The sequence below is a fragment of the Thrips palmi genome, unplaced genomic scaffold (assembly GCF_012932325.1).
Source record: "Thrips palmi isolate BJ-2018 unplaced genomic scaffold, TpBJ-2018v1 HiC_scaffold_2, whole genome shotgun sequence".
NCBI lineage: Eukaryota > Metazoa > Arthropoda > Insecta > Thysanoptera > Thripidae > Thrips > Thrips palmi.
In genome coordinates this window covers 12,626,631-12,641,733 of record NW_023144629.1, presented here as the reverse complement: position 1 = coordinate 12,641,733, position 15,103 = coordinate 12,626,631, and positions in this window count along the sequence as shown.

The following is a 15,103-nucleotide window of genomic DNA, read 5'->3' as shown; positions in this document are numbered from 1 at the left end:
CGCTTTGTTTACCGGCTGCTGGGAAAGTGTGATGTTTTGTCGGTTGTTGCTGCTGTCACCTTAGGCTGCTCTGCTACTGTTCTGATTAACTCGTACGGTTTTTAAAATATTTCAGTGCTGTTGCACGAAACGGTCAGTTTTCTTTACTTCTTGGTTCGTCTAGTGTCCTTTATCTCTGTATACTTAGTGATTTTGCTCATCCCCACAGTGTGAAGATGAGTCAAGACATGTTTGCCAGTGATCCAGATGAGCCTACTGAAGGATTGGTGTTAACCCCATTAGAATTTAGTGGGGTGAGTGGTGGATCATCACCCAGTCAGCAAAAAAGGCCACAAACTCAAAATGAACCTGCTGTGCCAGAACCTCCTCGTTTAGAGGCAGTGCCTTGCCCGAGTACTTCTTCGGGTCAGCATAAGGTACTTTTATTTTTAAGATTATAATATATATATATTTGTTGATAAAATCTCTTAATTACTTTAGTTTAATTATAATCTACTTTTCTCTTAGGAGTATATATGCTCTCATTGTAAGAAGAAACCATATAAAACTTTTCGCGGTTTCCAAAAGCATATGTCTGAAAAACATGGCATAGTTGTGACAGATAGTAATGATCCTGGTCCTTCTCGAGTACAAACAACGACTGCCACTGCCACTACTAGGAACACTCAGGTATTGCATACCTACTTAATTCAATGTTGGTATCTGGGCTTATGACTCTCATACTGGCATTTTTCTTGTAGAAGGAGACTTTCAAGTGCCCTGAGTGTAGTTCTACTCTTGAGACCAAAAGAGGCTTTCTTACCCATCGTGCTGCTCATCGTATCAAAGGTACTGTAACTCCCATGTGACCTCTTTCCGTTCCATAAGACCTTATCAGTGGAAATTATTATTTTATTATTTCCTTTTTTAGAAATCAATCTCAGGAAGCCAAACGCCTCCCAGTTCAAAGAGGAGGCTTTGATCCAAACAATGGACAAAATTGTAGAAGAGCTTTTGACAGAACCAGCCTATGATGAGAGAAAAGCCAACATACTTCAAGAATTTGTCAACAAGAAGAACACTGAAGAGTGGAACCTATTTGTTTTGTACCTTACAGATAATATTTGTGGCTTCGTCTGTGACGATAAGCAATCAAAACTCTTCCCCATGAACCAGTATGAAGTGTCTCAAACCAAGTTAAATGCTCTCCTTAACAATGAAAATTCGAAGCTGAGAGACATGTTTTTGGCAGTTGTTAATGCTGACAACTTTTTTGTTAACCGTCTCATCTTTCGCATCGCATCAAAGCTGTTATCACACATTCAAATTTGGGTTGTCAGGAAAATGAGCTCTATCATGGAAGAAACCCCTGCAGGAGAGGCTGAAGATATGAGTGAACTAGAAGAGACAAACTTTACTCATGACCTAGGCCGTTTTCTCAGAAAGCGATTCAAGAAGTATAGAAAAAGGAGAGATGAGTACTGTGCATGCATACGTGCTACCTTTGTGGATGGGGAGCATCCCATCAGTACGTTTGATTTTCTCAACGAGAAAAACTGGTTTTCTTGTGAAGAGAAATGTATTGAGCCTAGTCAACGAACTGTCCAATTTTTCAAAGCTATTGAAATGTCTATTAGGCAGTCAAAAGAAATCACCAGTGCAGAACAGATTATAGAAATTATTTTCAAAAGAACCTCTCTCTTAGATCATTGGTTCTATTTAACTAATGCTCACATTTCTGAGCAGGATTCTCTTGTATTCATGAGAGATCTTGTTCATCACTTCCTTGAAACATCATTATTGGCAGAAGAAAAGAGAAGAAATAGAGAAGAGGAGCAGACCATTCAGGCTAATACAGTTCCTATCAGAACCAATCTGCTTCGAAATTTTGCAGAAAAAGATGACGCTGGTGAAAGTGTTGACTGAAGGATTGATATCTGTATATGTAATTTCACTTTTTTCATGTATTTCACTGATTATAGTTTCAAACAGAAATAGTTGAAGAGTAAGCTTATGCACTATAATATTTAAAATACAACTCATTAAAATACTAATTCTTAGCTTTTCTTGATGTATTAAACACATTATTTTTCTTACAGTTCAACAGCAAACCACTTATAATAATTATAGCAAATAATAAAAATACAACTGTTTCAGATACAACTTTATGAGTCTTTTGATTTTCTTGCTGTCTTCCTTGTAGGTAGGGGACTGGAATCAACCTCCAAGTCTTGTTTGCGTTTCTCACCTTGGACATTTCCTTTTGTAGTTGGTGCAGAAACATGGCCTTGCGCAACTAAATTGAGCCGCATATCTAATGCATCCTTTACAAAGGGATTGTTGCCATCTCCTTTCTTTCTTCTCAGTTTCCCAAAATATTGCTCAACTGGGTCTTGATTAAAAACTCTTGCACCCACAGATGGAGCTCCGGCTTTAAGCATGAACCGGATGGCGGAGACAATGCTTCTTATAGTAATTTGCAATGCACCCAACGCTTGATGACTAATAATCATTCTGCTCCGTTCACTGTCAGTGTATTTCCCAGGCCTATCAGTCACATCCTTTTTCCACTCTTCAAAGTAACCTAACACATCTATTTCAAGAAACAACAGCCTACTATCATCAGGATCAGTGTAAGGCTCTTTGTCAACATTGAAAACTTCTTCTTCTGACAGTTCATTCCGTGTATTGACACAATCAAAAAATCGATTTGCTAAACGTATAAATGTGACAAGCTCCTTAGTTTGGAACTTTTCCATATTTGGATGAGTCGATAACCTCTCAATGCAGTTTGCAGTGGAATTACTTAGGGCCTGGGTAGCGTACAACACAGTCATAACACTGAAGCTTGACAATTTGATGTGAGCTTTCTTCATTTTGTGACCTGGGTTTTTCAAGTGCTTCGTTATCTCATAAACCTGTTCAAGTACTTTCCAGCTCAAATTTTCTCCATTTTTCCATAAACTTCTTGAGTTTCTGTGACTGAAAGAGTTGGCCAAGGCATTCCTCATAGTTTTAAATAAATGAGGGGGATCGATGACAAAAAACAAGGGGCGGTTATCCTCAGATGCCAAATTTCTTGTGGAATAAGTATATGGTGAATTTTTATCAAGAGAATCATGCATCATGAAAAATTTCCTATTTACAGAGGCACCATCACAAGTTAAAGTCAGCACCTTCAATCCAACTTCTTCCAGGTGAGATATGACATCCCAAGTTTTATCATAAAGTTGATATGCAGAGAGGTCGTCGGTTGTAAAGATGGCTACAACATCCTTGACGTCACTAGTGATGCCCCTGGCTAAGTAAACTAGAATTTTTTTGGCCACTCTGGGCCGGTATGTCTTCATGTTGATCTCTTGTTGGATCTTTTCTAATTCTTCATCAATTCCACTTAATTTTGTATAACCGATTAGTTCCCCTGTTGAGCGCAGGGTAACCAGCCCAGATTTAATGTGCATCTCATCAAACATTAGATTTATATAAGAGAAGTGGTCGTCACTCCCACACTTGTTGGCCTTCTCTTTTATCATAAGTAGCAGCTCCTTCTGGCAACCTTCTTCTGCATCAATAAAGTGGCTGTAATCATAAAGTCTCCTCCTTGATGGTAATGTCAATAACCTAAACTGTCCCCAAAATTCATACGCATTAGCAGAAAGAGAGTGAAGATGAAGAGCAATCCGAATTAGCATTGGATCCCAGCGAATGCCTCTAGCGTCATCCAAGTCCATTGCCTTTAACTGGGAAAGCCAAAAGGTCCTCTGCAAATCAGTCATTTTATGTTGGTTTGATCTCAACAATGCAAGTAGCTCATCATTCATTGCCTCATCTAATTTAACTTTTAGAGCTTCCACTCTCTTCTTATTTCTATCAGCACGCTGCTTTTCTTGTCTTGCCATGTTTTTGTACTTCTCCTTTTTAGCTTGTAATCCAGCTTTTGACAGATCTTTATCTCTTCTGGAGAGCGGGTCCTCTTTTTCTTTATCATTTTTCTCTTTTTCTTTTTCTAAACTTCTGAGAAGTCGTCGGCAATCAACACATTGGGCATTTTTCTTACCATCAACTAGAAGTAAGCATGAAGAACTTCTAAAGCTTGGGGAATCAAATGACAAACTGTAGTCAACAAACCCCTTCTTAATGTCCCAAAAGTCTTGATGTGAGCTGATGCCAGAACACACTGCAGCATCTTTCACTTTTAAAACTAAAGCACCAAGATAATCTGATAAACTACCAATATTGTTCACATCCACTTGACTACTGGTTTGAAAAGTTGTGTGTTCTCTTCTCACTGGGGCTCCATGAACAAAAACTCCAAATGTCTTTTTATTATTATTGAAGATAATGCTCCTCTCCACACAAGGATTTGCAGCGGTGTGGTTGATAGTGAAAAGCCTTAATGTTTCACTATAAGTATCACTAGTCCAATCAGCTGGAAGCAGCATCTTCATGTTGTTTGAAAGTAATCGTATGGAGGGCTGAAAAGAAATAGAAAAGATAAGATGGCATTCACAAGACTCACAGTATAACAAATAATTTTTTAAACAACTTTCAGTATTTGGTGTTACAATTTTAGTCCTTTCCCGCTAGATAATTATACAGAAATAAAAAAAAAAGCCCCAATACTTCAGTAGCATTTTTTTAAAATTTGTATCTTACACTGGAGCTTGTTGCAGGTGCTGGCTCGACATCATCATCAACAACACTTTCTCCCTTTTCTGCACTTTCTAATGGGCTGCTAGTGAGGTCCAACTGAAAGAGAAAAATAAGTACCTTAATCATAACAAAAAAAGAAAACCTTGTATTAACCATTTACGATTCCAATTTTCTGTGTGCTTACATCTGCAGTCAGGTTCTTGTCATCACTTGATGTGCTTGAAGAGTCCGAGTCAGTGATTGAGTCAGATATTGCTGAACTAAAACTGCCAGTCACATCTACCACTACTTCTTCTTCTTCTTCTTCTGTATCGCTATCAGAATGAACAGCAGCCTACAGGTCAGAAAACAAAAAACAGTAAATACAATGATTCATTTCTGTTAAGTTGTTTTCCCGCTAAGCGTCTAAATATATTTCAAAGTTAATAACTTACTCGACTGCTGGCATATTTCCTTCTGTAGGCCAACTGTTTCTTTCTTCGCCTTTTAGGAGTACGCTTTATAAACAAAAGATTAAAAATAAGTAAATACTCGACTGCGAAATCCATATTAATTCTGTTAAAAAACTATACTAGTCACCTCTTCCAAATCAGTGTCAGTGACAGTCCATTCTGATAGTGTAGTTTCAGAGACAACTTCAGACTCTGAGCATACATGGGGTTCATTGACTGATTTCAAGCATCCTTTTCGCTGAGCACAAAAAAAAAACACAAAATATATTCACTTACATAAAACCCATGATTTCCATGGCCAGCAGGTGAACAAAAACAAACCAACTTACTTTTCCAGCACCAGAGGTAGCGGCAGAGGCATCTGAGTCTGTCAATGCACTGCTGCTTTCTCCCTTAGATTCTGTTTCCTCCTGATAAACAAGAACAAGACACAAATGATTCAAAGTGCATTGTGGAAATGTGAGTCGAATGCGGAGAACCCTACAAGCTCAGGTTATGTCTCCAAATAAAAATACACCTTGCCAAAAAGAAAACACATAACCAGATCATTTTGATTATTCTTATGAACACTAACCACTGCTTCTGTGCCTTCAGCATTGGCATCTTTGGTTCTCTTGGGCTGTCGGCCAACTAAGCGTCTCTGTCCTCTGCCTCTCCTACGTCTTGGGGCTGCTGGGTCCTGAGAAGCAGCAAAGGATAAATAAGTGAGTGAAATGCACTGCTGAGAAACGCCCAGGGCCCGAATCTTTCAAAACTAACCTCTTCAGGCGAATTCATCTTGAAGGAATTAGTTTTCAATTTAACATCTAACCATAACGCACAAGAAGACTCCACGGAAACCGACACAAACGTAACCTCCACGTGAAGCTGTCACTCACACCTGTTGTCCCGGCACTGCCAAAACCAAACAAAGGCGATGCGGAGCGGTGAATTTGCCATAGGCCGTCGGCCCTTCCGGTGCAGACGACAGTCCACTGGATCAGTTCAAACGGTGTTTGATGACACTGTATTTTCCCATTGAAGTTGTAAATTCATAGTGAGTCCTGTGCAACCAAACTCAACGAATCTGCACGAAGACATGGCTGAAGATTAATTATCAGGTATGCAACAGTGTTTAGACTGGGCAGTTCTCTCACATTAGTGCACACAGTAAACCCTATCGATTTGGCGTCTTTGCGTCGGTCTATTTTAATCTGTCTCGCCTTGAGTAATCGTAGGTTTATTTGAAAATCCGAGGAGAGATTTGGAATCCTCATAAAATTTCACGTGGCGTAGGCTATATATGCTTTTGTAAATTGTATTGTTTGTATCTTATTTATGAGGTTAAAGTGAGAAGTGCCGGCAGACGCCATTTCGACACATCACATTTGAACTCGGGCTACAACGTTGAGGTTAGTTTTATCGCCAAATAATGTACCCTACGCCACGTTAAATTTTATAAGGAAAAATCGGCTCGCGGACATGTAGGGTCTAGCATCGCTCAGAACTGAGAACGAAAGTGAACAAATCTCGGGTGCAGTGTAGCCCGCTACCCGGCCATCTTGTTATAATCGTAAATATTAATAGTATGGGCATTTTTAGAACAAAATAACGAAACAGAACCATTCTATAGACTCTTAGCTTTACGACGGTACTCGGCTTTTCTCCTAACTCTTAGTTTTATGGTAGTTCTGATCAAAAGAAGTTGCCAATTCGGGCCTAAGGATTCGTCTGCTGGCCGGGCCGGCCGAGCGGACCTGGTTTCACTCCCCACCCGGGAGTTTCCACCCGCTGATCTACCTGCAGAAAACTCGATTTTTCGCCGTTTTTTATGTGTTTTTCGGCTATAAAAAATGAACCAGTGGAGCTAGGATAGTGAAATTTCGCGTGTGCCGAGCCAAGAACATACCTAATAAGCCTGCAAAGTCTCAGCCAGATCGGCTGAGCCGTTTAGGAGGAGTAGTGTACACACACACACAGACACACAGACAGACAGACAAAACTTTTTAACCGCACTGGAGTAACGGGCTTCGCTATCGCTCAGCCAATTAACCAAAAGACAGCCAACTCAAACCATGACTGACACAAATTACCAGTTGTCGCAGACAATGTATGATGAAGTTAAAAGAATCGTCTCATGAAATCATATGACCAAATCACTGAATCGTCTCATTGAATCAGATGTCAATGTCAAACCATGTATGCGCTTATCTCACTTACCATATAGTTATCTTTAAGGTTAGTACTATAGTAAACTTGGGAGCAGGACAGCTCGTCCCCACCAACTCGTTCCCAACTCTATTGGTCCCAACGTTATCTCGTTCCCGGCTGTTTTTTGAACTCGGTCCCCCGACCGGACCAACTCGTCCCCGGCACCATTGTTGGGGCCGAGTCTAGACCTTGTCTAGACCACCAACACATGCGAGGCGTGGGTGCCCTGGTGGGCAAGAACCACCCCACGCTGTAAGTGATCCTGGACGACCTACAGGAGGAGGTGGCCGTGGTGAGACAAAAAAGTCTCGCGAGAAACAAAAGTCTCACCATTTTATGGGCGAGAAAAGAAAGTCTCACCATTTTTGGCGAGAAACAAATGTCTCTCCAAAATATGGCAATACCAATTGACTAGGATATTTCCCGGTATCCAATATAGTGGGGTTGCATATTTTGGCGAGACATTTGTTTCTCGCCAAAAAATGGTCAGACTTTTGTTTGTCGCAAAAAAAAACAAAAAAAAAAAACGTTGAGACTTTTGATTTCCGCCACAGAATGGCGAGACTTTGTTTCTTTCCCCTAGGATGGAATGGATTCCGTCCTTTGACTTTTCAGTGTGCACCTCTAAACAGGAGGGTTCAGGACAAAGGCCAATAAAATTGATTTTTTTAAAATTTGGGACGATTTGGGACGGGCCCAGTTGGGGTTGGGACGAGATATCCCGGGACCGTACTGGCTCAGGAACGAGTCGACAGGGACGAGTTGTCCTAGACCCGTAAACTTACAGCATTGCAATGAAGCCTTTCCCCAGAGTCAGTGCCAAGAGTCAGCAAAGACTATTTATTTTGGCAAGATTAGTGTCTGGTTTCTACTTTTAGATTGTATTGATCTATTTTCAAACTGTTATTGAGCAAAGCAAAAAACTAAAAAGTATAATGTCTGAGAATAAAAATGGAAACACACTCTCAAATCTAAAAAGACCAAATCATTCTTGCAATTATCAAACGATCAAACACACTCCACTGACTAAAACATTTCCCCTGTGGCGGGGGAGGGGAGGGGGCAGACGGACGGACGAAACGCGTAATAATTGTCACTTTCATTTTCCGTATTTCACTGTGTTGACACTCCGGAGGGGTTTCAATTATTCTAGAATATCGAAAAACTAAGACCGAACTGACTTCTAAGCCCTTCTCCTCTCTATTTTGTTTTATTTGCCAATGTTTTGCCAGTCCCGTATTTGAGAGCCGCGGCCGCAAGTATGAAAAATTGCTATATATGCTGCCAACCTAACCACGCTAAGAACCTAATTCACAAGGTAGGTATACGCCAGACCGTGTCTTGTCGTAACAGGCTTCGCGATGCTGCGCCAGTTTCGACCATCCACGCCTGGCGTACCTACCTTGGCCTGCGGCGCTAACCTGCCTTCGGCAGGCTGCTTTTCTAGACAGGCCGTGGAAATGGGCGTGATCCCCTCAAAAATAACATTTGGTCATCAAAATCTACACCAATCGGATTCAACTTTCGGTCGGGGGTCCGAACAGGTTCTATTTTCGTCATCAGCAGCCTCAAAAACATATGAAACGATATGAAACTTGACACAAAGTTGAAAGTACCCAAAAAGTTGTCTTTTTTCTGCCGTTTTTTAAGTGTTTTTTGGCTAACATGACCGAATGGATTGAGATAGAAAGCTGAATTTTGGTGTGTGGCGAGCCAAGGATATATCTAATGACCCTGCAAAATCTCAGCCAGATCGGCCGAGCCGTTCAGGAGGAGTAGTGCACACACACACACACGCAGACAGACAGACAGACAGACAAACAGACAGACAGACAGACAAAACTTTTCAACCCCACTGGAGTAACGGGCTTCGCTATCGCTCATCCAAAAAAGATGTTTTGAATATTTCAAACGGTAGTAATCGTGAATATAAGATAAACTCCCCCTGTGGGACCTTTAGGGGATGTTCGGTACAAAATTTGGTAACTATTAGTGTTGTAGTTGCTGAGAAACGTGAGCGTGTACGCTACAGACTCACAGACGCACGACCAGTCACTTTTTGGAGCGCCCAAACACGGCAAGGGCTCGCTATCGCTCGCCAAACAAGTCAAAATTACAATTAAATGCAAGCCGCACCCGTCTACAGTGTTGCGAAGTGGGGATGAGCGTTTTTCCCGCACGGGATGGCAAAAATTCCCATACCGTGAAACGGGGTAATTTCGGACACTCGGTGTAATTTCGGACAACTCTGCCCGGAAGCATTGCGATGATGCTCCCATCTAACGGCCAACTTGGAGGCTTGTCCCGTTGCGCGCATCGCATCGGCCACACTTAAAACCATCTGATCAATCACCCGGAGGCCAAATCAGGCGCAAACTCCAGGAGAAATAGTGGTTTTTGTATTTAACCATTTTTACCTAAATTCGCTTTATGCGTAAAAACTTTGACTGGCAAGCCGAAACTGTTCATGGCCGGTTCATGAGGGGATTGTTTGTCGATTCAATCATGTTAAGAGCACACTGTGTCAAATTTTCAATCACCTGGGTCAAATAGTATGGTTTATATGGGCTTAAAACTGAAAAAATGCTACTTTACGGGGTAATTTCGGACATACAAACGTCACGCCAGGGAGAGTGGGTATGTCCTGAACACTCCCAATTTCGCAGGGTTTGAGTGGTGGAAGCTGAAGAGCTCTTCTGAAAGTTGAAGATAATCCAATAACAACGATAATCCTCAATTGTTACAGCGGTTTCTTTGTAAACTTCGAATTTCATGAAAATGGGGCAAAGCTACATCTTTAATACTTAGTTTTTTATGTGCGTGTTCTACCTTAGTGTCAACGACTGTTTTGTGATTAATTTTCTTTCATGTGACATGAGAGTTGGACTTGGCGAATGGCTGCATAGCTCGCCGGTTTACTATGCAACGCTTTCCCCTGAGCCCCTGTATCTTCCTAACCGTACATACGACACGACTACTTGCCTTTCATATGCATGTATGTGATCGTATGTAATCTTGTAGAGGAAGATTTAAGATTCACTTTCGCGTAATAAAGTGTGGCCCGAGTTGCCTGTGAAAGCTAATCGGTCAAAAACTAACAAATAGAAGCGTTCTAAATGGCTCTACTAGTTCCACCCACTATTTCTGAAATTGAACTACATATGTGTGAGTGCAATACATTACTTAAAATTATGTATGAATGACCACCCCTACCTTACTTTTACATCTAAACCCTTACGAATTTCTCACATAATCATATTAGCACTTTAGAAAGAGACAGTGATCGATTTTGGGACCAAAATCAGAACGAAAAGTCGTTTTTTCTAAGGGTGTCCGAAATTACCCCAAAACACGGGGTAATTTCGGACACTGCTTCGGACCCTCCACTGTAAAAACGGTGAGGTGCAAATATTTGAAATAAGCGCCAAATCGAAGCTAAAGGTGCGTAGATGATAAATTTTAACCCTCAAGTCCATGACAGCACCACAACTTTCACAATTTCAAAAAAACCACTCAAAAGTGTCCGAAGTTACCCCGTTTCACGGTATATCCTCGGCTCAGCACACGCGAAATTTCACTCTCCTAGCTCAACTGGTTCAGTTTTTATAGCCGAAAAACATCTAAAAAACGGCGAAAAATCGAGTTTTTTTGCAGGCAGATCACTAACGTCTTGAGGAAAGGGGGGTCTGGGGGGCGGGGCCCCCAGTCCCGACAAGTTAAAACGTTACAAGGATCAAGATCGTGTTATCTGTATGAAGCAACTCTACCTAGAATGAAGGGGGGTCTGAGGGGCGGAGCCCCCCAGCATGCAACGAGAAAGAAGTAACCGACGATGGACAAGCCAATGCCTGCCGCAGGCCAAGGTAGGTACGCCAGGCGCGGATTGGGGGAACAGGCCGCGAGACATCGCGAAGCCTGTTACGACAAGACGCGGTCTGGCGTAAACCTACCTAGTTTAAGACAGAAGAGATCTGCCAACGGAAAACTCGATTTTTCGCCGTTTTTTATGTGTTTTTTGGCTATAAAAACTGAACCAGTTGAGCTAGGGTGGTGAAATTTCGCGTGTGCCGAGCCAAGGACATACCCAAAAAGTGTGCAAAATCTCACCGAGATCGGCCGAGCCGTTCAGGAGGAGTAGTGCGGACACACACGCAAGCACGCACGCACACACGCAGACAGGAAAAACTTTTCAACCCCACCTGAGTAACGGGCTTCGCTATCGCTCAGCCAATCACCTCAGAGCTAAAAGTAAGCACCAGTGCTAGTAGTAAATACCCCCCTGGATTCCCCAGATTTCAATTACCCCCCAGATTTCACCCGCGACGGGTTGACCTGAGAGAGCGTAACCTAAGGAATCCAAGGGGGCTACCGCTTGAGAATTTTTATGGGTGTGTCTTGAGCGGGGCTAACCCAGCCTAACCTAAGCCAGGGGAGTCTTACACCCCCAGATTTCAGTCTTGAGGGAGCCTAACCCAACCTAGCCTAAGTCAGGAGAGGGCAGGACGAGGCCTGAGCCTGGCGGAGCGCCTTTTAGGTAGGCCTGCCCGCCGCGCTCCGTCCCCCCCCCCCCACTGTTATCCAAGTTGCGATACTTTCAACACAAAAACGTGCGATGATATCCGAAATGTGATTCCCACGAATCATTGCTCCTGAGATGCAATGACTTCTATATCGCACAAAATTCTGCAATGATCATCGCAACTTTCTGCAATGAGGATCCAAATTGTTGCAAAAAACTGTGATGATGACAACACAAAATCTGGAATCATGGCAGTTTTTTGCAATGATCATTGCAAAATTGTGCGATACTGTAGCTCATCACACCTTTTAGCGATGATCATCACAGAAAAGTGCTATGAAATTTGTATTGCGCAGAAAGTGCGGTCTGTATCGCAAGTCAAATAACAGTGGAGGCATTGTCTTGTGACAAGAAATAATATTTGAGAGATTTTGGCCTCCTACATTTTATTTTCGATCGTCTCAAAATCGAAAACTATTTGAATTTGGCCGGCCTTTTGAACGACCGTTGCGCCCTCTGCTGGCTGCAAGCGGTACTACCCTTTCCTGCTCCCTCCCGCCCCGGCCAGTCCAGTCACTTGCTGTCCGGTCTGTGAACGGAGTGTGTGTGTGCCGAATGAAATCGACTCTGCTTTTTATAATCATGGATGAATTAGATTATGAACCCCTGGAGGAGAGAGAGATCATCTCCTGCGACGAAGAGGAGGCAATAGATCTCAACACCTCAGGAGAACTAATGAGAGAGGTAAGTGAAATGTTGTGAGAGTGTGTGCGTGTGTTAGTTTTCGCGACGTCTGCACCTCGTGGCGCGATAGCGTCGTGACGCTTTCTCCTTGCGTGTGTTTTTCGCGTCTTTGTCGTGCTCCTGTCAGTGAATCCTTTTCGCGGAGGTAATATTTTCGTACCGAAAGTGTTAAAATCATGAGATTCGGACTCGGCGTCCCATGCGCCATGCGGTCGCGGGGCTCACCGGCTTGCCTCCGCCTGTTCAGCTTGTTTTTGTGTTCTCTCATTTCTAATCTTGAGCGACACGCTGGGCGAGGGTGCTTGCATGTGAAATTCATTAAAATTTGGTCAAAAAGTGTCGAAAAACGGCGAGTTGACGCCACCATGTGAGCGTGGGAACCGGGTTGTCTCAGTGTTTGTGCCGCTTTCTAAGGGCAAATTCTATGTGTTATCGGTTCGAATCGTGTTCGGGGCGCTTCGTTAGGGTAGTCGTGTGCGAAATTCCTAAAAAATCGCGTTAGAAATACTCAAAACAGAGTTAAGTGGTCCTTCCCTCTGGCGGCGTGAGTCAAGAAATTTCTGTCATTTGCTTGTGTTGTCTTCGTTTGTACGCGCCGGGCGAACGCGTGGCGGCTCGCAATTGAGACGGAACGTTAAAGGTTTGATTTTTGAACCTGGTTAGTGAACTTCAAATCGACGCGCCGGCAAATGAGGAGGTGGGAGGAGGTGTGGTGACGGCACACCCAGGGCAGAGTCAGTCGCGAGGTGTCAGGGCGGATTGTTTACGTGCCGCAGCAATTTTTATTGTTTTCTTTCAAAGATTTTATCGCCTGTGTGAAACGAACAAGTTGTGCCAAAATCATCCGTCTGTCAGTGGGAATGAAAGGGAAAATGTGTCGTTGCAAGAAAACGCTCTTGTCGCGTGCTTGATTTAGTGATCGAGAGGTTAGGTTTTCTTTAGGGGTTGAAATGAATTCTACATTGAATCTTTCTTGTTTCAGCTCAACAAAGCAGAGGTAGTAGCACGCGACTCTCGCCCTCGTCGCAACGCTTCTGTTCTAGAAGTTACGCGAGGGATCGAGGCCCCCGAGACCCCGGAAGCACCTTAAGTTTGGAATTTATGCACTTGTTTTAAAATTACTAAATAGGCCGCAGACTGTTGAATTAATTTACTCTGTTTTCTTTCAGCAACACTTTCACAAGTCTTGCCTGATAAGACTGGGATGCAGCGGTGATGATGTCATTTTCTCCGCAGTTGTAAATAACAGGATGGAATTGGAGGTATGGGACAGCTGCATTTGAAGAAAATAAAAGCGTTACCCCTGATTCTCTGATCTGGTTGTTACTTAGAGTAGTCTGGAAAACGTCACCTCACCTTCAAATGCCTGTGTGAGATTCGGACCGACCTCGTTGAAGCCTCAGAACTCTCACCCGCATTGTGATATTAACACTCTTCTTCCCGATGGTTTACAGGTATTCTGCCGTGAGGATGAACATGATAATGTCAAGGACGCGTGTCGGTCGTATCTGGAAGACTTCAAGAAGCTCAGGCCAACTGGAAAAGAGGAGTTAGACTTGGAAACCCCTGTGTAACTTTGATGTTTTTTAAGTGCCAACACAAGTCGTGTCCGATTTCTTACAATAAAAACCGGCTTTTCTCAGTTCATTTTTGGCTGAGCGATAGCGAAGCCTGTTACTCCAGTGGGGTTAAAAAAATGTCCTGTCTGCGTGTGTGTGTGCGTGTGTGTGTGGTGTGTGCGCGCGCACTACTCCCCCTGAACGGCTCGGCCGATCTGCCTGAGATTTTGCAGGGTCATTATGTCGACGGCCCCCATTCAAAAGATCTTATCTGGGCGCTCCAATTAAAACAATCCTATCTTCAACCCAAGCGAATTTTACTAAGTTTGACCATTTGGGACGGAAAAGAGGGTAAGTGGAACATATTTCTACACGCACTATTAATTTCTTCGATCTTTCATCTGCAACTTTGTGTAACTACAATCCCAAACTCTTTTGGTTTGTAGCTGTCTCAAATGATCAAACTTGTTGAAATTCGCTTGCTTTGCAGATAAGATTCTTTGAATAGTAGCGCCCAGATAAGATCTTTTGAATAGGACCCCTCGAGGTATGTTCTTGGCTCGCCACACACCAAAATTCAGCTTTCTATTTCAATCCATTCGATCATATTAGCCAAAAAACACTTCCAAAACGGCAGAAAAAAGACAACTTTTGAGGCACTTTTAAGGGGGGACTATACTGAAAATGGGTTTTTCCAGGATTACCAGTGCAGAAATTTTCTCTTGTTTTCTTTTGATAGAATATTACTCAAAACTATTTCAGCCGAAGTATGAAAATTTTCGGCCAAACGGTTTAGGAGATATTCAAAGGTAAAGTTAAAAATATATGTTCACTAAAAAGTTTCCTTGCGTCGTATTTTTGATGTCAGAAAATTCGACTTATCGTTTTTATTGTCCTAAAGACCTGTTCTACAGGTTCCCTAAGCCGCTTTTTTCATTTTCGATCTCAAAACCTTTTTTTTCATACGCGCTTTTTTTACAAACAAAAAAATGGTCAAAATTGCTTAA